General features: G+C 36.9%; 1 long non-coding RNA gene and 1 pseudogene across 1 annotated transcript; one reads left to right on the top strand and one right to left on the bottom strand.

Annotated features, from left to right (window-relative positions):
- Positions 1-1,824: 1,824 nt before the first annotated feature.
- LOC105038227 (uncharacterized) lies at positions 1,825-24,542 on the bottom strand. The gene is made up of 2 exons (XR_830678.3): positions 24,151-24,542; positions 1,825-2,463 (listed from the first exon to the last, which is right to left on the bottom strand). It is a non-coding gene; the product is annotated as an uncharacterized lncRNA (long non-coding RNA).
- LOC140854765 (uncharacterized) lies at positions 4,920-6,674 on the top strand (annotated as a pseudogene).
- Positions 24,543-26,089: the final 1,547 nt, after the last annotated feature.

Raw genomic sequence — 26,089 nt, forward strand, 5'->3', positions numbered from 1 at the left:
CAAGACAACTGAGCGGTACTGATATCTAACAGCCTAACAAGAAACAACAGTCTTCCACAGATGGAGGAATTGGAGGAATGCTAATCCTCACAAGAATGATAAGAACCAGCCATTCCTGACTGAGAAATTTCCTGGACTTGTTCTATCCACCAAGTTGTATATTTCCAAGTGAGTGAACAGCTTATAAGCATAAGTCAGACTCAGATTACTAGAAAAATTATGCCCATATATGTCCAAAATACATGTGGGTATCAAGGTGTCTCTAATTCTTATTGATCCCAGCATTCCACATTAAAAGAGGAAACCAGGAAGCTAAATGCCTCACCATCAAGAAACACTCCTTTGAACAAAGCATCCTTCGGATATATGATTACTGGAAGAAGTTGGATTAATGCATCTACCTGTATATCCAGACAACAGTATGATAGAGCCATGAGCCTTTTTATGCACAGAAAATACAAGATTCTTAGGATTGGTGCCACTGTGGAGATCACAAGAACAAAGTGAAATGTCAGTTGCTTTGCAAGTTGCAATGTCACGATCTAATCCCCTTTCAAGGGTCACAAGCTAGCACATAGCAACTGTTTTGTCATTTATCTGCAAAAGGGCCAGATAATTTTATATGGTCCATGCATCTGAAATGCATATCGCACCATCAGCAGAAAAGAAGGACTTTCATCTTATTGCTTTATCATGTACGAACAACCTCGAAGATCGAATAAATTATTAAAAGATTTTGATTTGAAGGACAAGAATCCCTAAGACAGAAACCTAAAAAAAGATGAAGTAGAAATTCAAAGCAAGAAACTAGATAAAAGAGCTCCTCTACTCACTAACAAGCAAGCAACAGCAGCATAGCCAACATGAACAAGCCTGGAAAAGCAGTCGACATTCTATATCATAGTTTACTTGCAGCTAATAGCTACATTGACTGCAGGATAAGGTAGCATATCTGGTAATTTGGTCTCTTATTTTAATGGCAAGTAAAAATCATTGAATATGGGCAAATGTACCTTATAAATCTGTCTGTTTGATTCTCAGCAGATATTGTACTAGAGAATAATTTCGGATGCAATGCATTTCTCAATTTTTCCTTCCACCTTGCAATTTTTTTAGGCATTCTAGACTTAACAATACAGTTTACGGTCAGCAATATTCTCGCATATTGAACATGTATCCTGAGGATCACAAATTCATTGATTATATTAACAGCCGGTCAATTTATGATGTTGAGAAATTAATATCAAACAATAAAAATAAGAATATAATATATTCTATCAGCACATCAAATTGGTGGTATTTTATCAGGTAAAAGATTGACAATTTAACTAGAGATGTTAGTCTGGACATCTGTTGTTCTGATGCTGTTTGAGTAAAAAAGGAGAGCAAACGTCTAGCATTTTTGCTAGGCACACAAGCAAAAGCTAGAAAACAGATTTTGCCATGCTTGGCCTCTAATGTGCGCCAAATGTGTGTGTGAGAGAGAGAGTTTTAGTACAAGTCTAGTTAGTAGGGAATTCCTAGTAAGAAATGACTCGGATGACACGATGCTGTATGGGAAATTGGTTGGGCAAGACCCGTCACTTCTAAATACTGTAGATGGAATAAGAGAACAGCATTGTGGATATCATTTTCATTACGCATCCTTATAAATCAACAAGGCTACCAACAACCATTATGGAGAATGCATCATGGAAGTGCTTGCCTTATGTCACCAATAAACAAACAGTACTGGATTATACACAGGGCATACTATGTCATTTGCTTTTTCAAGATAGTTCCAACAAGCAGCATTAGCAATTTGTGTCTCAGGAAGCTTCAACCTGTAAAACCTTCTTTCCTCTTCTAAAGTTTATAAAATATGTTGCCAATAAGAGCACACATTAGAGATGCCTTGACGGGCAACAAAACCATGAACAGTAAGAATAGATATATAAACGGAGGTGTTAATTTTCCAATCAAGACCAAGCTGCAGACAGTGATTCAGAAAACCAATTGAAGTTTGCCTCCAAACAACTGTAGCAAAATACAAATAACAAAATCTTGGGAAACAAATAACATCACCTATAGATAGCACGTGCTTGCTGCGAAGAATCAGTATTGAAACAATTACAAGTTCAGAAATTGTTTTGTATAGCAAAAGAAATCTGCACATCAGTTATCTGAATTCGTTATGTCATATTAGAAAGCCAACAAACAAAAGCATTCTTGTAAGTGGTCTTGGCATAGCAATTATAGTCTACTTATACGGTGCAGAAGGATATAAGTCTCACAATATTCCATGAATCATAGCATTCCCCCAGTAGGGTACATCAAGATCCCAAAGTCTCCAATGGTGTGACAAGTGCAGCAAATCTTGAGCATTTACTGCCCAACCAACCCTGATGAAGATATTCAGCCCAACCTTCATTCAGTCAATTGGATATCCTGTTCATTAAGGGGCTCCTCGAGTTCTCATGCGTTCTACTAGAATAGATAAACCATTAGGATTTATAGACAAAAGAGAAGTCAAGTTTTAATTTTTCAGTTTTTCTAAATTGTCACTTTCCCAAAAAGTTTTATGGAACAAAACACAAAAACAATCAGTAAAATATATTCAATTTTAGATGTGTTAAAAAGTGAGCATTTGGAGTTTGAATCAACGACATATTTTGATCAGCCAATGTTGAAAATTGATATCACAAAGCACTTTTTCTGTATTAATTTGGATCCTTGGGAGTTCCCACCAGTCTGAATACGAGCTTTCTTGCATCACTTAACAAACCTGTGAAATGAAGATTGAAGTTGCTTTCTTATATCTACTCACCTCTATACTAGGAGTGTGTCTGAAGAGACCTAGATCTGTATGTGGCCCGGCTTACGAAATTTGAACTCTCGATTATGTTATCCGGCTTATGAAATTTGAATTCAAATTTAATCCTTAATAACAAACAAATCTCATCGGTTTCATTCGGTTACTTGATGGATGTACCGCATTAGAAAAAGATATATATATATATATATATATATATTGGTCCTCTCCCTGCCCATTAAGGTAGCAGCCACTATAACCATCAAAATTGCTGCGACAGAAAGAAGGGAGAGGGGAGCGAAACCAACTTATCAAGGGGATCAGTTTCTCCTAATGGGATGTCTTCCTTCTCTTCCGCATCAGGTATGCTTTCTGACGCATCTATGAGAAATTTTTGTTCAAGATCCTGGATCCATGATGTTCTTTTAAACTATTAGGATTTGATGCCTTGAGATTCGATCCATATTGAGCCCACAGCGAGATTCGCGACGAAAAATGAAATCCAACGAGACCAAGATCACCTCAAACGGAGTCTGGATGCCCGAGATATGTGCTTTTGAAGCTTGCACGGAACCCGAGACGACGGAGGACCGCCGGCGGCGCGGCTGCAGGAGGCGGGACGCCACCCAGTGTGCAGACCAGGCGCGGCCCAGGCACGGGTGCACGGCTCGACCCAGGCGCGTGCGGGGGGCGCGGCCCGGGCCCAGGCGCCCGGCGCGTGGGCTGGCCCAGGCCCAAGCGCCACGCATGGGGCCTGAACCCCGGTCCACTGTGGACCGAGTGGTCCACGACCCAGTGCGTGGACCGCATGAGCATTTCCCACGCATTTCTCACGGTCCACGGCACTATTCTGTGGACCGGAGCGCGATCAGACGGCGTGGGTGGCTCCCGATCTTGATCCAACAGTCTGTGGCCTTAATTGAGTTGATTTAGGAGTCCTAAACCTAATCTAACACGGGATTAAGCCTATAAAAGGCCTGTTTGGGGAACAGTGGCCGGTGTGGCTTTTTTGTTCGCAAACAGAGACCCGACGGTGGCCTGGTGGTCTCGCATGGGCACGGAAACCCAAAAAACCCAAAAGAGAGAGAGAAAGAGAGCAGACGCTGTACATTGAGAGAGGAGCAGGGCTCTTGGACAGCGGACAGCGATCGCTTCAGGGGTTCAGAGGAGTCTTCTTAGAGAGAGCTTTTGTGAGGGAGAACTTCCTGTGAGGGAAAAATTGGGTGTACGAGGATTGAGGGTGAGATCTTCTCTTGTAAAATTTTTTTTTCATAGTGAAGTTTGCATGTCCCGTGGAGGCAAGCTCTTTTGTGGCTGATCCACGTATTTTGATTGTTTTGTTTTATTTCTTCTTTCTTCCTGCTACATCGTGTAGTACCGAAAAGGTCTTGGAAGGTGGTGTCCTGGCCAGACATCCACCCAACATGAAATAGAAATTTTATTCAAGATTCTAGATTCATGATGAAGCATGTATGTTGATGCTTAATTTTGTTAACATTTGGTATTAGAGCCATGTTTAAAACAAAATTTTCTCCATTAAAGTTGCTTAAGAAATCTTGCCTTCGCATCAGTTTATCTATTGAATCATAAACTATCGGCAAATTGATGGATGATGGTATCTTACCACCAACATGAGAAAAATTAGCATTAATTTCTAGAAGGCCCTACCCATCACCATGGCACTGTAAACTCATTTAATGCATTTTTGATCAAGTTATCTGGAGGCCCATAATTTTGGGCGACTGTAATTATACCTTTCATGTTTAAGGTGTTCCCCGCTTGTACAAGTTCCACAAGGCCAAAGCCTTTAAGTTTCCCCAAAGAATCTGTCTATAAGAGACAAATATAGGACATTGTAGTAAGACTACCCATTCTTGGTCAATTAATTGTTTATTGGTTTTATCTTTCTCATGGCATAAGGCAATAGGTTTTGTGGCATAAGGCAACAAGGGTGTTTTTAACTGAAGCAACTTGACACTTCGAAAATCATGAAGTGTCAAATTTCAAAAAAAAAAAAAAAGGGAAAAAAAAGGGGTTTTGACTGTCCATAAGCTAATATCCATATTTTAAAAAATCTTTTGGAACAATTGAAATCTAAAACATGCCCTACGAATGTACTATTTGGAAAATAGCTTATGTTACTTGTTTAATTAAATTATGTTGAAATTTTAGTGAAATTTTGACATTTTTACATTATGGTTGTATCATTAAAATGTCTATTATTTTTGAAATATCAATTATTGTTTATATGCATGATCTTATGTTTACATATAGTTTGTTAGCCACCAAAGTGGCCAAACTAGAATGCTTAAAAAAATTAACATGCATAAAATGATCATTTATCTATGATTTTAATGAAATGCCTATTAGTGAAAAATAAGTGGATAAATTGACGTTCACTAGTCATTGGAACTTTAGGATTCACCCAAAGGTGAATCAATTATTCTATGAATAGTGAGCATGATAGAGATAAATTAATATTCTTTGGTCAAATATATTTGTATATCCAAAGATAACATGTATGTTTGATTGAGAATGTTTAATGGCCCGATAAAGAAATAGAGGCATTTAAATTATGATAGTATATCGTAGTATCTACCCAAAAGAGAGAACTACAATATGCTTTTATTGTTGTTTGTCTGAATCCATAATGAAATTGTTTTAATTTTGAACATTTATGTATTACTTCTGAAGTTATTTCTCTTCATTCGCATGTTTCATTTGTTACCGTATTCAATAGTTTGAACTTCTCTGAATGGTGCGAACAAGTCAATTTTCACTTAGGTGTGTTGGATCTTGACTTAGCACTATTGGAAGATAAACCTACTGCTCTTACGGATATGAGCAATAAGGAAGAGAAATCATACCATAAAGCATGGGAACGGTCTAACAGAATAAGCCTCATGTTCACGCAAATGACTATTGCCAACAACATTAAGAGTACTGTTCCACAAACAAAAAGTGCAAAGGAATATCTAAAGTTTGTGAAAGAACATTTTCGTTCTGCAGATAAGTTACTTGCTGGTACACTAATGGCAAAACTCACGACCCTGAAGTTCAATGGGTCATGGAGTATGCAAGAGCGTATCATCGAGATAACTAACATTGCAGCAAGGCTAAAGACTTTGGGGATGACAGTGGAAGACTCCTTAGTGTAGTTCATCCTGAACTAGCTACCTCCTGAGTATGGACCTTTTCAAATTAATTATAACACTATTAAGGATAAGTGGAAAGTTAGTCAATTGTCCAGTATGCTTACTCAGGAGGAAACAAGACTAAAGAAGCAAGAAAGTCATTCCATTAACCTCGTGAGTCAAGAAGTTGGTAAAGGACTCAAGATGAAAACCAATAAGTTTAAGAAGAAGAAGAAAATGCCTGCTAAGATTCCTTAACCTGATAAGAAGAAACAAAAGGTAGACAAGTGTCACTTCTGTAAGAAAGTAAGACACTATCAGAAAGATTGCCCGAAACATAAGGCTTGGTTCGAAAAGAAAGGTAAATCTCTTACCAAAAGAAAAGAAAGGTAAATCCAACACTTTTGTATGTTTTGAATCAAATTTAACTAAAGTTCTTCATAATACTTGGTGGCTTGATTCTGGTGCTACTACTCACGTATCCAATATGATGCAGAGATTCCTTACGATCCAAACCACAAACCCAACTGAGGACTTTTTGTTCATGGGAATCGTATGAAGGTTCCAATTGAAGGCATGGGGACTTATCGTTTGATCTTGGATACTGGTTATCATTTAGATCTATTACAGACAGTTTATGTACCTTCAGTATCTAGGAACCTAGTTTCTCTTTCAAAACTTGATGTTTCTGGGTTTAATTTTAAGTTTGGACATGGTTGTTTCAGTCTATATAAGAATACTTTTATTGGCTTTGGTATTCCAATTGATGGTTTATATATATTGAAACTTGACAATCTCTTTGCAGAATCCCTACTTATTATTCATCGAAATATTGGAATTAAGCGTAGTTTGCCAAATGAAAATTCTACTTGTAGCATAAGCGTTTGGATCATATATCCAAAGAAGGATTAGAGAGATTAATAAAGAATGAGATTCTTCCAAATCTAGATTTTATTGATCTTGGTATATGTGTGGATTGCATTAAGGAAAAGCAAACCAGACGTAATAAGAAAGATGCCACATGAAGTACTCAGCTTCTTGAAATTATACGCACTGATGTATGCGGACCTTTTGATGTTCCATCTTTTAGAGAAAAATATTTTATCACTTTTATCAATGATTTTTCACGTTATGGCTATATCTGTTTGCTTAATGAAAAATCTCAAGTAGTGGATGCCCTTGAGGTGTATGTAAATGAGGTTGAAAGGCAATTAGACAAAAGAGTAAAATCGTAAGGTTTGATAGAGGTAGTGAATATTATGGGAAACATAATGAATCAAGACAATATCCATGTCCATTTGCAAAATTCCTCGAAAAACATGGCATATGTGTATAATATACTATGCCAGACACACGTCAACAAAATGGTGCGGCAAAAAGGTGTAATCGGACATTAATAGATATGGTTAGGAGTATGATAAGTAACTCCTCACTATCCAAATCATTATGGATGTATGCTCTCAAAACCGTTATGTATTTACTAAACAGGGTTCCTAGTAAGGCAGTTTCAAAAACTCCTTTTCAGCTGTGGACTGGAAGGTAACCTAGTTTAAGGCATCTCCATGTTTGGGGTTGCCCAGTGGAAGCAAGAATTTATAATCCATATGAAAGAAAATAAGATTCTCAAATGATTAGTAGTTACTTTATCGGTTATCCAAAGAAAACTAAAGGGTATAGGTTTTATTGTCCAAACTATAGTTCGAGAATTGTTGAAACCGGTAATGCAAAATTTATTGAAAATTATGAAGTTAGTGGGAGTGATGAACGACACAATGTGGAACGAAAGGAAGTTAGGATAGATATTTTATTACCCATAAGCATTCCTTCATCCACAACTATGCCGAATGTTGTGCCAGTAATTGAACAACATTCAAATAACACTGAACAACATTTGGATGAGGAAACACGCCATGAAGAAACTAACTCACAAACATTTGACATACATGAAGCACAAGGAATATCTTTAAGAAGATCTCAAAGAGAAAGAAGATCGGCTATTCCGGATGATTATGTGGTTTACTTACAGGAGTCAGATTTTGATATTGAAATTAATAAAGATCCGGCTTTGTTTTCACAAGCCATAGAAAGTGTTGAGTCTGATAAATGGATTGATGCCATGAAAGATGAATTGAAATCCATGAAACGTAATAAAGTCTGGGATCTTGTCGAATTGCCAGAAGATTCTAAACAAGTCAAATGTAAATGGGTCTTTAAGACCAAGTGTAACTCGAATGGCAATATTGAACGATATAAAGCTAGACTTGTTGCCAAAGGTTATACTCAGAAAGAAGGCATCAATTATAGAGAGACTTTTTCGTCGGTCTCAAAGAAAGACTCATTAAGAATAATTATGGCATTGGTCACTCACTATGATTTAAAGTTACACCAAATGGATGTGAAAACAGCCTTTCTTAATGAAGACCTAAAGGAGGAAGTTTATATGGATCAACCTGAATATTTCTCAATAGAAGGAAAAGGTTAGATGGTGTGCAAATTAAAAAAGTCAATATATGGACTTAAACAAGCTTCTTGACAATGGTACATCAAATTCAATGATACCATAACATCTTTTGAATTTAAGGAAAACACCGTTGATTGGTGTATATACCAAAAAATCAGTGGGAGCAAGTTTATATTCTTAGTTCTATATGTTGACGATATTTTACTTGCTGCTAATGATTTAGAGATGCTGCGTAAGACAAAAAATTTTTTCGCAAAGAATTTTGAAATGAAAGATATGGGAGAGTCATCCTATATGATAGGAATTGAAATATTCCATGACAGATCACACGGTGTTTTAGGATTGTCTCATAAAGGATATATCGAAAGAATTCTAGATAAATTTAATATGGACAAATGTTTAGTAGAAATTATTTCAATACAGAAAGGGGACATTTAGTCTCATGCAATGTCTAAAGAATGATTGAGAACATAAAGTAATGGAATCAATTCCTTATGCTTCAATTGTGCGTAGTTTAATGTATGTGCAAACTTGCACAAGATCGGATATTAGCTTTGTGGTCGGAATGTTAGGCAGGTATCAGAGTAATCTTGGAATAGATCATTGAAAAGCTGCAAAGAAAGTTTTGAGATACCTACAAGGAATAAAGAATTATATGCTCATGTATAGGAGATGCAATCATTTAGAAGTGATCGGATACTCAGATTCAAAATTTGCTGAATGCATTGACAGTAAAAAATTCACATTTGATTATCTATTTATGTTGGCTAAACGAACAGTATCATGGAAAAGTGCCAAATAGTCTGTCATTGCTTCATCCACTATAGAAGCAGAGTTTGTGGCATGTTTTGAAGCCACAATCCAGGCATTATAGCTGTGGAACTTTATTTCAGGATTTGGGGTTGTCCACACTATTACCAAGCCGCTAAAAATTCAGTATGATAATTCTGCAGCAGTATTCTTCTCCAAGAACAACAAATACTTAAGAGGTGCCAAACATATGGAATTAAAATATTTTGCCATTAAGGAGAAGGTTCAAAAACAAAGAGTGTCTATTGAACAAATTAGAACTGATCTCATGATAGCAGATTCGTTGACAAAAGGTTTACAGCCAAAGATATTTAAAGAACATGTACATAGAATGGGTCTTAGTTGTATTTATGAATAATGTATTAATGATGATTTTGACACTCTGAGCTCAATAATGTGTTTCTGATATGCATCAATGAATTTTTTGTTTCTCATAATGGTGTACACATAACTTGTATCTTGAGTTAATAGATCTTATATTGGTCCTCTCCTTGTCCATTAAGGTAACAGCCACGATAACCATCAAAATTGCTACGACAGAAAGAAGGGAGAGGGGAGAGAAACCAATTTATCAAGGGGATCAGTTTCTCCTGACAAGACATCTTCCTTCTTTTATGTATCATGTATACTTTCTAACGCATCTGTGAGAAATTTTTGTTCAAAATCTTAGATTGATGTTCTTTTGAACATAAAAATTTTATTCCAGATTCTCGATTCATGATGAAGCATGTATGTTGATGCTTAATTTTGCTAACATTACCTAGATCTTCTTTACACCAAATTCCTCTACCAAAAACCCTTGAGGTATTGGAGCAAATATGGTGCCATTATGTCACGCCCCCAATCCGAGATCGCGAGCCGGAGGTAATAGCAACCACCGCATACTCGTAGAGAACTGTCCCTACAAGCATGCAAGACATCTTATCATACTATCATAAAGCAACAGCAGAATAAATAGTCAATAATTTAAGTCCAAAACTTAACAATCTAAATTCCAACTTTAATATCTCAATAAATTCAATAATATTCAATAGATCTTATATCAAATTTAATAAGACGTTCAATCAAAAATAAAAATATGGAGGTTCTGCTTCTAATGACTGTCTCCGTACATAATCCCATATTATCTTAGTTTCTCAAGATCTATAAAAATAGTAAAATAAGAGATAATGAGCTAGACAGCCTAGTAAGCAATGATCATTTTAACTCAGGATTTTTAAAACAGTACCGAACCGCCAGACCAGCAGGGAATCGAGATGGTTCCGATGTCCAAATCGGTTCTTGAAGGGACGGAGGCCGTCCGACGTCTTGTTAAGATTGGTACGCACAGAGGGAGGGAAGGAGAGAGAGTGGGAAGTCATTGTCGGGCCTTCGGAGGCCATCGGAAGCCTCCGGATGGACGGCGCCTCTGTCATGAGATCTTCGATGGCCAACGAGCCCATGCTGACGGGCCTGAGGGCGGTCGAGGCGGAGAAGGGCCTCCACGGCTCGACCCCCTTCTTCGATTTCGAAACAGGGGTTTGCCCCTGTTTAAGATTTTTTTTTTGATTTTAATATGTGAAGTTGTCTACCCAGTTGCCAACTTCATAATTTTTTAAAAAAAAAAATACAGTGGAGTTGGCATATCATTTACCGACTTTGCCGGTTTAAAAGAAAAAAAATATGGAACATGGACAAACCTCTATTCCGCATGGGAGGGCGGAGGCTTTCCTCGATGCGCTCGATGTCGACCGCCCTCAACGCTTGCTCGTCGACCATCAAAGAAGTCGCATCGGCACCAGCATCCGTCTGAAGACCTCCGACAGCCTCCGATGATCCGATGAGTCTCTCCCTCTCTCCTTTCCTCTCTCCACTCGTACCAAGCTCGGAAAGAGCTCCAACAACCATCGGCGACTGTTGGAAGCCATCTCTTCCTCTCTCTCCCTCCCTCTCCCTCTCTTCCTCTCCTCCTCTCTCTTTCTCTCCTTTTTTTTCTCCCTTTCGGCCCTTCTCTACCATGTCAGTTCGCACCGGTCCGATCCGATACGGATTCGTACCGACTCGTACCACCGACCGACTAGCATGGATCCCGATTTTGGCTCCGAGAACCTTGCTTTAACTGGATTACGTCAGGCAATAAAGTAAATAATCATTTACAGAAAATAAGTATATAGAGCTCAACAATTTGAAATCAATTTCAATTATGCAACATAGTTCATGTCAAATTCAATTTTTTTTCTAAAGTTCAAGTTTCTATTAAGAATTCAATTTTTTTTTATTCTCAAGTTCTTCTTATCAACTATGAACTATGACCACATTTTTTCTATGATAGGATCATAACACCGCGTATCATCTTGCGGTGAGCTGCGAATCATCTGACAGCACAGTCCTTCGGAACTGCTAATCTCACTGACGGTTTGTCACTGATCTCGCTGGCGACATAGACTCTCAAAACAAATCAATTACCAACGTATTAGCCCCCATTGACGTGATCCTTTACATAGTTAGGTTGTCAATTCATATCATTCTTGAATCAAAATTCTTCATAAATCATGTTTCTTATTCTAATTCGATAGGAATATATATAATCATGTGGTATTGGAATCAATCAATATAATGCATAACAAAATCAATACGTTCGATCATGCTTCATCATAATCTTTCAAAATAAGATATTTTCAATAATAAAATATCATTCATCAAATTCATGCATCATTTCATAAATTATGTTAGAAAAATATATGATAACTTATCGATAAATCTAGAAACAGTGAAGCATTACTCACCTCATATACATTCCAAAACATTCATATAATTCTAGAAATTTTTTTACAAAATCTTCGATTCATAGATCATATCACGGTATCCCATTACTAGATATCTATAACCCTATACACGATCAAATTCAATAATCAGAAAAGATAATAAGGTACAAATAATTAACAAAGATAAAATGACGGTAGTCACATCCAATTGTCTGAGTTGGTCTGGTCATCTAATTTCATCCAATCAAAATCCAATTAGGACATAGGTGATTCAAAGTTTGACTATTTGGGTCAAATCAGATTCAAAATGACAGGATCAGAATCCTTCATTAAGTTCATAAATCAAAGGAGAGAGAAATTAGTAAAATACAACAGAACTAATCAGACGATATTGCTCAACATCCCGATCGATCCGATCAAAACAGTCCAATCAAGTCATGATTAAACTAGTATAAGATGATTTAAAATAAAATCATGGTGATCAACTCTAGCATTACCAAATTTGATCAAGGTAGGTGCCAACAAATTGCCCGCGACTACGGACCAAAACCCTTTCATCAAAATCAGTCAAACTCATTAACATAAAGTTCTTTACTAGATCAATCCTGAGATAAACTTCTAGAGAGAGAAATTCATGAAAAAATAATCTAGAAAAAAAAATTTAGAGAGAGAAAATAGATAGAGAAAGTGGAGAAAGAAAGAGAGGGAGAGAGAGGATAGAGGAGAGATAGAGAGACGGTCTTTTCTTTTTTTTTTCTTTCTTTCTTTTTCTTTTTTTCCTTTCTTTTTTTGTCCTTCATGGGAAAGGGGATCCGCATCCCTCTCGTCTCCCTTCTTTTAACGGAATAGGGGACTCATGTCCCCCTGCTCCTCCAGACAGCGAACCCACCACCAACTGTGGCTTTGGCCGACAACGGCTGGGGCCACGGCAACACCACAGGCGGCATCCCACCGACGATCGGCAGTGGCAACCAGCGACGGAAAACCAAAAATAGAAGGTAAAAAGAGATGAATTTGAAATCAATGATTTTTAAGAATTTTCTGGCCAATAATCATCAACAATTCAAGCTTAAAAACCCATAGAAGGAATAGGGGAAGATGGTTGAAAAGATTTACCTGATCTTGATTGGGATTTGACTCGATTTTCAATAGCCAAAAGAAGATTAATCCGTCAGCAGTCAAGAGGCAAAATGAAGAGAAAATAGTAGCGATCTTTGGCGATTTTTTGATGAGAATGAATCAAGAGATTTGAGGCCTTTAAATAACCACAGTAGGAAGAATTTGTGTTCAATTTTGATTCAGATTTATAAGGGGTTTTGGGTCTCCCGATTGGAAGAGAACTCCTTCAAGAGTTCTCTATGCATTTTCTCTTTCCCACCGTAACTTCCTACTTCCCAGCACATGCTCTGCATGTGCTGGCCTTAAGACTTTTTTTTTTGGTTCTCTCATCCATCACTTTAAAATTGTGCAATGGATTTAATCTGTGTTGGGGTATTACATTCTCCCCTTCTAAAAAGAAATTTCATCCTCGAAATTTCCTACGAAGGATTTTCAAACTTTAAGATTTCACAATCATGATCTCATTCCCAATTTTCAATATATTTTGCTCAAACATTTTTTCATTTTTAGATCTTATCATAAGAATGAGGTTCGATACTTCGTGACTTGATTCTTATTGTGGATAATTAAAATCAAACCAATCTCGTATAACATCTTAATTCTAAATAAGGATATCAATTTTCTTTGTCTATACATCAACTACTCTTAATTAATCGATTCATCACAAGATTAATTTGCAAACGACTCCAAACCACCTCTTGTAGGACAATCTTCAATATCAACTAATAACCTCAATCTTTTCCGATCAGGTAGAGGAATAATATTGATTGAAAGAGTTCAACTTCAGATTTTAGAGGAAACAGATCTGCATCAAAATATTTCTTATTCAAGATTGAGAACCGATGGCCCACTATTTAGATTCATTTGTTAAAACTTAACTCAACACAAGATAGGAGAACATACTAATATGAATTACACAATGATATCCAAATCAATCAAGAATCAAAAATATTTTCCTTTTTCATTGATGATGAAATCATCCCATAAGAAAAAAAAAAATCAAATCAAGTCTTCTATTGTAAAACTTTTCGAATTAAGAGATAATCATCCTAGCTTTCTAAAGTTGGAAATTCACAGTTCTAATCTTCCTCAAACTTTTTGATATTTTAAATTTCAATATGATTTCATCATTAAATTGTCTCATAAAAAAAAGGCCAATACTACAAATATTGATCAGAATCAAAATCATTATTTCTGATAATCGAAATCAATATTTTAATTTCAAACAAGAATATTAGGTTCCTTGCCAAAAGTATAAAGTGCTTATGATTTAATCGATCTATTACAAAATCATGGACAAACTCTACTATACTCTCATTTGATGAACGTTCGAGGATAAAAATTTAAGATCAAAATGTAAGATCGATAAATAATCTCATATTCTTTCAATAGATAGAGAAGAATAAGCTTTAAATATTTTATGTCCAAGATTAAGAATCAATAGTCCACTCATCCAAGACTTAGGATGCTAAATTTTTTTTTTGGTATTGGAGAACTACTTGTGAAAATCATATAGCGACATCCAAAATAATCCAGAATCAAAAATATTGTTCTTTCCAATATCAATGAATTCCTCTATTACAAATGTCAAATCTCATCATCCATCATTAACTCAGAGAATCAATATTGTTGACTAGCTCAAAGTAATCTAAAGTACTATACTTCCCCTACGCACTCTAATCTAAACCATCAAATTCTCTGAATGCACTAAATGACTTTCAATTGAAATACTACTATGGTATTGAAATATCCAGAATTTGAATTCCAGATAAACTCAAAGAAAAATTTTAATTCTTGATCCCAATGTGCATCGAACAAATCCATCCAAATTAATCTTTGAGTCAATCAACATATTCAAAATCATCGTATAAGCCAGTTATTGTAATTCTATATGAATTAGATCTTGATTCTCTTGTCAATTCATCTAAACAATTCCATATCAAACTCTTACGAGGAAAGGCAATATAAGAATTTTCTCGATGATCCACAAATTAAAAGGCCTTAAATCATCACACATAATTGCCTCAATCATCTCTTCTAGAGTTTCTTTCATCGAGATCTTTGACATCTATCAAAAACCTTTCATAATAATCATGCAAACCTCTTAAAATCAAATCTCCATACAATACCAGATTTCATCAAAGACCTCAATAACAATATCAAAGAACTCCAGATCGGTTCCTAAATACAAAATTTTGAATTGTAATTTTATAGTTATCCCAAAATCTCGAATAGATAAAAATAGAATCTTTTATCTTGATCTAAAGATAGCAATCAAGGATTTCACTTGCAACCTCAACAATAATGACAGAAGATCTCTCGATCAACTTAGATACATAATCCTTGAATTGAAATTTCATATATATCATATAATCTTCAAAAGATATAAACAATATCTATCATTTGGATCCAAAGATGGTAATTAAAGATTCTGTCCAAATGAATATTCAACTATCCCATAACTAATTTCTTTCATATAAAATAAACTTCTTTGCAATATTCTCCAAATATATTTTTATTTCTACATGCAAGCTTCGTACATGATCAACATTCCAGTATAAACCTCCAAAAATTTATTTCAATGAAATATCATAAAAGATATTCTTAGTCCAATCTGAAACAACATTTTATTAACGAATCTTTATCTTGCCACCAAATAATTAATTTCAAAATCAAGAGCAACATCACAGTATTCTCCCAAATCAAATTTGAACTTGCAATTTATTTAAACTATTAATGATCAAATTCATAATCACAATGCACAATAAAATTTCATGATCAATCCTCTTGCAATTTTTTTAGATCAAAATTCAACTAATCATAACATGATCCACAAATTGCCCATCATATATCAAACTCTATGAATCATCATTACTAAGCAATCTTTTCATTTATGATAACAAGGTCTAGTCAAAAATCATGAAGACAACTTATACTCCGATCATGCAATCATTATAGATCTATACCTTAATATCTCTAATGTCTACACACCTACACTTGTATATCTAATTCTACGTGTTTCTAATTTGTCCACTTATACTCTGATATCATATTAATTGTCACGCCCTCAATCCGAGATCGCGAGCCGAAGGTCATGGCAACTGCCGCAAACTCATAGAAAACTCTTCCCACAAGCATGCAGACATCTTATTATGCTATCATAAAGCAACAGTGGAATAATTAGTCAATAATTTAAGTCCAAAATTTAACAATCTAAATTCCAACTTTAATATCTCAATAAATTCAACAATATTCAATAGATTTTACATCAAATTCAATAAAACTTTCAATTTAAAATAAAAAAATCGAAGTTCTTCTTCTAATCACTCTCCCTGTACATAATCCCGTATCATCTTAGTTTCTCAAGATCTATAAAAATAGTAAAATAAGAGGTAATGAGCTAGACATTCTAATAAGCAATGATCATTTTAACCAGATTACATTAATCATTTATTGAAAATAAGCATATAGAGCTCTTTTAAATAATTCAAAATTAATTGCAATTATGCAACATAGTTTATACCAAATTTAATTTTTTTCAAAAATTCAAATTTCTGTTAATAATTTAATTTCTTTCATTCTCAAGTTCTTCTTATCAATCATGAACTATGACCATATTTTTTCTATGGTAGGATTATAACACCGCATATCATCTTGCGGTAAGCTATGAATCATCTGGCAGCATAGCCCTTCAGAGTCGCTGGTCTCACTAGCGGTTTGTCGCTGGTCTCACTGGCAACAGATCTTCGGGACAAATCAATTACCAACGTATAACCCCCATTGATGTGATCCTTTATATAGTCAGATTGTCAATTCATATCATTCTTGAATCAAAATTTTTCATAAATTATGTTTCTTATTCTAGTTCGATAGGAATACATATAATCATGTGGTATCAAAATCAATCAATATAATGCATAACAAAATCAATACATTCGATTATGTTTCATCAAAATCTTTAAAAATAAGATATTTTCAATAACAAAATATCATTCATCAAATTCATGTATCATTTCATAAATCATGTTAGAAAAATATATTATAATTTATCGATAAATCTAAAAAAAATGAAGCAGTACTTACCTCGTATGTGTTCCAATACATCCACATAATTCTAAAATTTTTTTTCCAAAATTTTCGGTTCATAGATCATATCGTGGTATCCCATTACTAGATATCTATAACCCTACATATGATCAAATTCAATAATTAGAAAGGGTACAAATAATTAAGGAAGATAAAATGATGGTAGTCACATCCAATTGTCTGAATTGGTCTGATCATCTAATTTCATTCGATCAAGATCCAATTAGGACATAGGTAATTCAAAGTCGGACTACTTGGGTCAAATCAAATTCAAAGTGACAGGATTAGAAATCCTTCATTAAGCTTATAAATCAAGTGGAGAGAGAAAATCAGAGAGAAAAATTAAAAAGATACAACAGAACTGACCAGACGACATTGCTCAACATCTCGATCGATCCGATCAAAACAATCTAATCAAGTCATGATTAAACTAGTATACAGATGATTTAAAACAAATTCATGGCGATCAACTCTAGCATTACCAAATCTAATCAAGGTGGGTACTGACAAATTGCTCGCGACTGCAGACCAGAACCCCTTCATCAAAATCAGTCAAACTCGTCGACATAAAGTTCTTTACTAGACCATCATGAGATAAACTTCTAAAGAGAGAAATCCATGAAAAAAATTAAATAATCTAGAGAGAGAAAGTAGAGAGAGAAAGAGAGGGAAGAGAGAGGATAGAGAAGAGATAGAGAGAAAGTCTTTTCTTTTTTTTTCTTTCTTTCTTTTTTTTTTTTTCCTTTCTTCTTTTTTTTTCTTACTTCACAGGAGAGGGGACCCGTGTCCCTCTCTTCTCCCTTCTTTTAACGGAATAGGGGACTCATGTCCCCCTGCTCCTTCGGACAGCGAACCCACCACCGGCCATGGCTATGACCGACGACAGCTAGGGCCATGGCGCACCACAAGCGACAGCCCACCGACGATCGACGGCAGCAACCAGCGACGAAAAATCAAAAATAGAAGGTAAAAACAGAGGAACTTGGAATCAGCAATTTTCAAGGATTTTCTAGCCAATAATCAGCAACAATTCAAGCTTAAAAACCCATAGAAGGAATAGGAGAAGATGGTTGAAGAGATTTACCTGATCTTGGTTGGGATTTTTCGATTTCCAGCGGCCAAAAGAAGATTAATCCGTCGGCAGTCAAGAGGAAAAACGAAGAAAAAATAGGAGCAATCTTTAGCGATTTTTCGGTGAGAACGAATCAAGAGATTTGAAGCCTTTAAATAGACCACATAAGGAAGAATTTGTGTTCGATTTGGATTCGGATTTATGAGGGGTTTTGGGTCTCCCAATTGGAACAGAACTCCTTCAGGAGTTCTCTATGTATTTTCTCTTCCCCACAGTAACTTCCTACTTCCCAGCACGTGCTAGCATTAGGACTCTTTTTTTTTGGTTCTCTCATCCATCACTTTAAAATTTGTGCAATGAGTTTAATCCGTGTTGGGGTATTACACATTATTATGCTGCCACAATATTAGATCCTTTGAATCAATATCAATGGGATGAAACTGACAAAGTATGCACCTATGCATCTTTCACCAGTAAGAACTGAGAATGCATTTGAGAGAGCATTCATCTCTTCGCAGGACTAAATGGAAAAGAGATCATAAAGTTGCTCCCACTCATTTGATGGGATAATTACAGTAACATGAAGCAAATGAATCAAAAAGAGCACAGATAATGATGCAAGAATGAACAATCCCCAAAAACAGCCATAAAGAAGCAGATTAATGCCTAAGTAATTGCATTTGCAGGTAAAGGCCCATGATCCCAGGTAGTAGGCCCCTTATAAGCAGAAGCTTTGGGTGTGTGAGTCCCGTCTTCAGTGTAGTCAGTGAGAGTTGTCTGTTGTTTTTAAATTGCTCTAATCGTAATTCACTGAATTCCCATAGGAAAAAAAAATAGTTCGCAGTATAAAGTGAAATAGCAGCATACCATGAGCAACATAATGCTCAGAGCAAAAGAAAATGAAGAAGACGACATCCATGGTGGCTGCCAACAGGTTTAGAGAAAAATGGAAAATAGAAGACATCCATAAATAGTCAATAAATGTTATGAATGACCCCTTCATCAGACTGAGCAAACACTATCTAATCAAAGAGAAATGCATAAGCAATTGCCACAAAGCACCCTCATATAAACAGTAGATATTAGAAGCAAAGAGACTCATCAATGACATTAGCAAAGCTAGTCACATTTGACTCACCCATTTGCTCAACTAATTCATGAAAAAAAATTGTACAGAACTTTTACTAGCCAAAGCCTATACAGCATCAATCCATTTCTCAAGCAAAAACCTCAATCAAAAAGTTCCTATCTTCAAATAATTTAAGCATTTCTTTCCTTCCAAATGACCATGCAATCGATGCCCGACCCAACTGGCTAATATTCTCAACTTTCGATGACCAGCTGTTACTTAAACATTAGCAACCTTTGGGATGTTTTCATTTTGAACTGAAGACAAGACCAAGACACATGATCAGAAGAGATGATTACTTCTCCAAGACAAAGGACACTTGAAAGCAAATTCAGATCTTCCAATTTTGTTAACATAAGTGATCATTTTTTCCTATATTATCAATCGAGAGGAGAAAATATTTAACAGAAAATGAGACCAAAAACATTAATAACTATAAGACCAATAAGCACACAAGAAAACAAGTTCTATAGAACCAAAAGATATTGGACACTTATCAAAAAAGCAGCTTGAAAGCATTCAATCTTTCTATCATGCCCACCCAACCATCACTGAGAAAATAGACGACAGTAAGGATTCTAAAGAAAACAATGTCGTCCACCAAACTTTCTTGTCATGCACAACTAATTCATGAAACATAAACCCAACAATTACAAGCTCAGTTGGTTAGCACCTCTCCTCCAAGGGCTTGCTCTTGGAGGAGGTCCAGGGTTCAAATTCTAGATATTACTCAAAATGAATGAATGAACAAATAAAATATATAGGACTAAACTATAGAAGCAGTATCTCACACACGAATCACCTAAAATACGACTCTACATTGTCCACCATTTTCTACCTAATGTTCCCTCTGTTGATTTTGCAACCTCAGATTGTCCAAGATTCTTGAGCATAAATTTATGAATTTCGTCAATTTAACATCCTCCATAGAACTTCTAAGATTTCATACATCTGCTAAACTATCTCCAATATTGAGCCAACTGAAATATCTGAAATACAAACCACCAAGCTTTTATATATGGTATCCCATTAGTCTCTTCAGGCATTTAGACAGAAACTTCATAATCAAGAAATAAAAAGAAACATGAATTCTAAACAAAAGTGTTCCTAATTCCAACTCCATAGACACGCATATACATTGCTTCCATATTGTATGTCCTCTATGTCACATTTGAAGGATGAAATCTTTGTAAATCTTTGTTACTTTGTAGAGTCTTTCGTTGGCATGTTGAATGATCTACTAAATTCTTGATGTTGCCCAAATTCATAGAAGAATTGTATGATATCCTACAAGCACCAACTTTATCCACTTTAAATGGCTCTATTAATTCCCTTTTTCCTCTAGATCTCTTTCCAAACTAAATCGTTCAATTTCCTCAAACTACTTCACCAAAAAAATAGAAAGGTCAAACAACCTCCCTTTAGACTAAAAGTTCATAAAAGCTTGACCAAGTCATTTAATAAGCCCCCATCTTCTCCTACTTTCCACTTAAGCAAATGCTCCAACATTTAACTATCCATAGCATTTGCAATTCCATAACCTCCTACTGGAGATTTTTTTCCTCCAAATCACCATTTTTTTTCAAATTTTTTATTTTATCTTAAATAAATTTTTAATGAATATTTTTCAATGTTAAAGTGATTTTGAGACAATATACGGTGTATGGTATTGGATTGCTTCGAGGACTGGCCAGTTCTAACCTCCTTTCCCCATCTCTCCCCTCATATCCCCCTCCCTCTTTCTCGATCTTCACCGACAGTAGACCCGTAACGAAAGCCAAGGGAAAGAAAGTATGGCTCCAAGCTCTGTCTCTTTTTTCTTTTTCAAATCAAGTGACCCAGTCAGGTCACCCTTGATATTGGCCGAATCAGCCCTAGTCCTAGCTGGTCCCAACCAGTTTTGGCCAAAACAAGGGGGACATCTTGATCTAGTTAAGAATTGGTGTCCTGTACCTTGTAGTTGTCCTATTTTCTTGTCGGAATGGTATGATGCCAATGATACCATCCCTTTTTGACATGTCCACAATTCTTGGCTCCTATGAAGTCCATGTTTAATCCTATTTTACATTTTTTTTAATCCCATTTCTTTGATCTAATACCACTTATCTTCGAAACATAAGAAGTTTAATTATATATCTCTGTCTCCCATAAGGAAGGCATTGCTTCTAAATAGTTATTATTGAAGCAACAAGTTGGCTTTCTAACATCATTTAACATGGTTCGCCGTACCGGGCCGAACCGCCCGGTACGGGGCGTACCGATCCGGACCGGTCCCTTACCAGTCCGGTTCGGGCCTGTTTTTCGGAAAAGGACCCCAAACCGCACCAAACCACCCGGTTCGGTGCGGTTCGGGCCCATACCTCCCGGAATCGGACGGTACGGCTCGGTTCTGGACCGATTCGGGGTGAACCGAACCATACCGCCCAAGGAAGAGGGGAGGGAAGAAAGTGGGGGCCTTTTCACGTGGTTGGGGGGAGGGAGGGGGGAGAGAAATGGACGTGGCCCACTTCACATGGGGGAAGGGCCTGGTGCTTTAATAAGCACCAGACCTTCGGTGTTCTGTGAGAGTTCTCAGAGAACACCCATGGCCGTGGGCAACTTAATCGTTGAGATCTTCAAAAAATTAGAAAAGAAGGCAAAATTTCATGAAATTGGAAGAGTGATTTGAGAAGAGGCTGATCTTTAGCCGGAGGTAAGATAATCTGTTATTTTGTTAGTAAATATTTTTTTTTATTTTTGTTGTTAGAAATAGGATAAAAATGAGGTAAAATAAAAATAGGAGAAAATCATGCCAAAATCTTATGATTTTGGTATGATTTAATTATATGTGATAGATCTTTGGAAGATCTACATGATGACACCAAAATTGTTAATTTTTGTTAATTATATATTTTTTAAATATTTTTAAATATTTATTTATTTAAAAATTAAAAAAAATTAAATTTTAGGAAAAAAAATTAGAGTTTGGGAATTATGTTTAGAATGATTCAAGCTACTTAAATCTAATTTCAAATTTTTTTCAAATATTTGAAATTAAAAAATTATTTTTTAATTATTTAAATTAAAAAATTTAATTATAAAATAAAATATATATAAAAATAGTGTTATATTTTAGTTAATTTAAAAATATTATTTGAAGCATATAACATATTTATTTTGAATTTATATATTTTAAAATAATTATTAAAATTATTTTAAAATTATATATAATTATTTTAATTATCATAAAACTATCATGTTTTGTTATACTTACATATATTTTAATTATATATATATACTGCGGACGATCTTGCACGTGGAGTAGGGTCCATGGATGTATCTGGATCATCCTCGCATTATGGATCCTATTATCCATAGCCACCTTATGATCCATATGCATATGGTGCATCCGAGGCATCATCTTCTAGTAGTTACTACCCTATGCAGCCTGGAGCATCTTACGGATCAGATTTTACTACTGGCATATTTGGATGGGCTCCTCCACAATCGTACCATCATCTCGAGGATACTTCTCAGAGTCAGAATTTTAGCGAGAGGTCTGAGATGTCTTACAATCCAGAGAAGATGCCTTATGGGATGATGAATATTCGAGAATACGGTGCAGCTTGGCTAGAGGGTTGGACTGATATCCTTTCAGACTATGTTGATGATCTAGACATCTACGAGCATCACAGACACTCGACAAGAAATTAAATGTAAAGTACATCTTAAGGTTCGTATATCAGTTATTGCGCTTTGTACTTAAATATTTAGATACATTTTAATGCGTATTTTATATATTTTTTCTTTAGTTTTAAGATGACATAGTTGAATATAATGTAAATAAATATATGTTTGAAATTTTGGATCAATAGTCTTTGTACCGCAACCTAACTCCAAATTGAACCCAAATATGTCAATAATATGCAATATAATGCCATATTGAAGTTGTATTTATCAATTATTAACTTTAAAAATCCAAAAAAAAAATAAAAATCGAAAAAAATATTGTGTACCGGTACCGAACCGGTACGCCTAGGTGTACCGTGTGTCGGTACCGATACCGGTACTATACCGGTCCGGGACCGGCACGCCGTCCGGTACTGGTACAGCGAACCTTGATTTAACATGTTATGTGCAATGTTTAAACTAGTTAACACTAATTTCATATATATGTTACATCTACAGAGAACCACATGACAGGGCCTGGAAAACCTTAACTTCTTGACATAGACAGACAATGCCAATTATGGAAACTGGCTACGTGCAATGGAAATTTGTTTTGTTCCCCATGAAGAGGATATGGTTATAGACCTTATCGACAAAGTTTTGGTTCTAGTTGTGAATTTGGCAATTCCATTTCGCACTAGGTAGAACAAGGCTAAGATAGCAAACTTAGGAAATCTCTTCAAAATTTTCGAAGTCTGAACCTTCAAGAGTAGCAGATACAACATCGTGACAACTTGAACAGACACAAGATATCTATGGTTAAATTATTTCAAAATTTTGCATGTAAAGCTGATAGGATATCCATATCGCAGAGATTTCTAGCACCGCACCATATATTCAAAGTCCCGGCTTCCTTGATGCTTGCTACCCAAGAAAGAATCCCCATATTGAATAATCCCAGAAACAGATGCAAAATACCAACGTCCTTGACACAAACAAGCGGAGGAGAGCTTTTCAGACCAGTTATTCATTACTAAATTCCAGAAGTTGAGTTGGCTGCGCTTTATTTGAGCAATAACCACAAACACTTGATAGGATCGAACGATCTAGAGATTTTGTTTGTGAAAAGAGAAGAAGAAGAACGAGCTGAACTTACTCTGTTCGGATCGCTGGCATCAAGAATTGTGAAATGTGAAGAGATTGCCCCAATCATTGCCATAGCTCGGGAGGGGAGACGCCCAATCTCCGCATAGCGCTCGAGCGGGAAGGAAAGGAAAAAAGATAGATGATAGAATCTATACGTAGTTGATACTCGATAGGGTGAATTTAATCGCATGCTTTTGACGGAGACGGAGATATTGTTCGCACAATTTCTCTGCGATTTTGGCGCCTATGCTGAACGGATAATCATTCCTAGTGCTCGCAGGAGGAGGAGATTAAAGAGTTCCATTTGGGTCTACATCCACGAGGCAACTTAATAATCAAAATTCCAATTAGAGGACCGGTAAATACGTTTACCCCGATACATCTTAATAAACATTGCAGGGTCAAATGCAGTTTTAAATCGAATTTGTATTGAAACATGAGGAAGGCTACAATATTCCATATAAGGATAGCAATGCTTGACCGTTTCGACCCATTATACAGTTGAATTATTTATTTAATAAAATGATCATGTTTGGATTCAGATTTTTGACCCATTTAATGGATAGACTGGGTTAATCAACTTTTCATCCATCAGATATGCGATCCAATCTGATTGCTATCTCTAATTCACCGTGAATAAGTGATGTAAATAATATATAGTATCTATACATCAAGAGGCTAAAGAATCTTAAAATATTTAATTATTTAAAATTTAAAGACCTGTAGCTAATTTATTTTTTAATATTTTCAATAAATATTTTCTGCCAACGAGTTTTTAATATACAATTAACATATCATCGATTCTAGAGAAACTTTATTACAAGCATCTGCATATTTTTAACATGTAGACTTTTCAATAGAGCAGTCAATCTTTCGGATTCAAGTATAAAAATTTGCATATTTTTTTTTTGGTTGCAGTCGACAACCACTACCAACTCTTTCATTCTGCACTTGTACTAAGATATGCTCGGGGGCGGCTCAACATCTTTGGAGGCCTAAAGCTAAAAATGAAGGCGGGACTAGAGAGGGGCCTTCTCCCGGGCTCCGACTTTCGAGAAACGAAGGCGGACCGGCGGGCCGCCGGCCCGACGCACAATCGGGGTGGAGGGGGAGTATCGAAAAACAAAAAAAAATGAAGAAACTTACCGGTGGAGGTCGGGGGGTGGACCGCCGCCAGGGAGGGGCCTTCTTCGGTTCTTCCGGGCTCTGGCTTTCGAGAAACGAAGGCAGACCGGCGGCCCGCTGGCCGCCGGCCCGGCGCACCAAGCGGGGCGGAGGGGGAGTGCCGAAAAACAAAAAAAAAGAAGAAACTTACCGTGGTGGTCCTGGACGGCTGACGGCTGTGCCCGTCGGCGACGGAATGATCGTCGAGGTAGTCGACGATGTCATCGAGCCACTGGACGGCGAGGCCGCAGTTGTCGCCGTCGGAGAAGAAGCGGAGAGCCTCCTCGAGGCGCTTGAGGACGGAGAGGTAGCCGGGGAGCCGGGGAGGTCGGCGTCGGGGTCGGAGAGGAGGGGCCGCAGCAGCCGCTCGAGGCCGTGGACGGCGTCATTGCGTCAAACACCTTGAGAACGGCGGCAGCGGGGCTGACGGCGCGGTCGATATGGCCGCCGACGGCAGCGAGGGCGTCGCGGTGGGCGCGGATCGGGCGGACGGAGGCCTCGAGGGAGGGGAGGCGCTGGTGGATCTCGTCGAGGCGGGGGCCGACGCGGGCCAGCGCTGCCGAGTGCCGAAAGGCGGCCGGAGGCGGAGCTGCGGTCCCGCGGAGACATGGAGGCGGAGCCGCGGAGCGCCGGAGGCCTGGAGGGTGGCTCAGGCGGGACCAGGACGCCGGAGGCGGGGGGCCTCCTGGGGGCGGGGGCCTAAGGCAAGGGCTTCGGTGGCCTTACCCTTCAGCCGCCCCTGGATATGCTTTTCTTAGATAAACTGGAGTCCACCATCGCTAGCA

Source organism: Elaeis guineensis, chromosome 1 (genome assembly GCF_000442705.2).
Source record: "Elaeis guineensis isolate ETL-2024a chromosome 1, EG11, whole genome shotgun sequence".
NCBI classification, from domain to species: Eukaryota; Viridiplantae; Streptophyta; class Magnoliopsida; order Arecales; family Arecaceae; genus Elaeis; species Elaeis guineensis.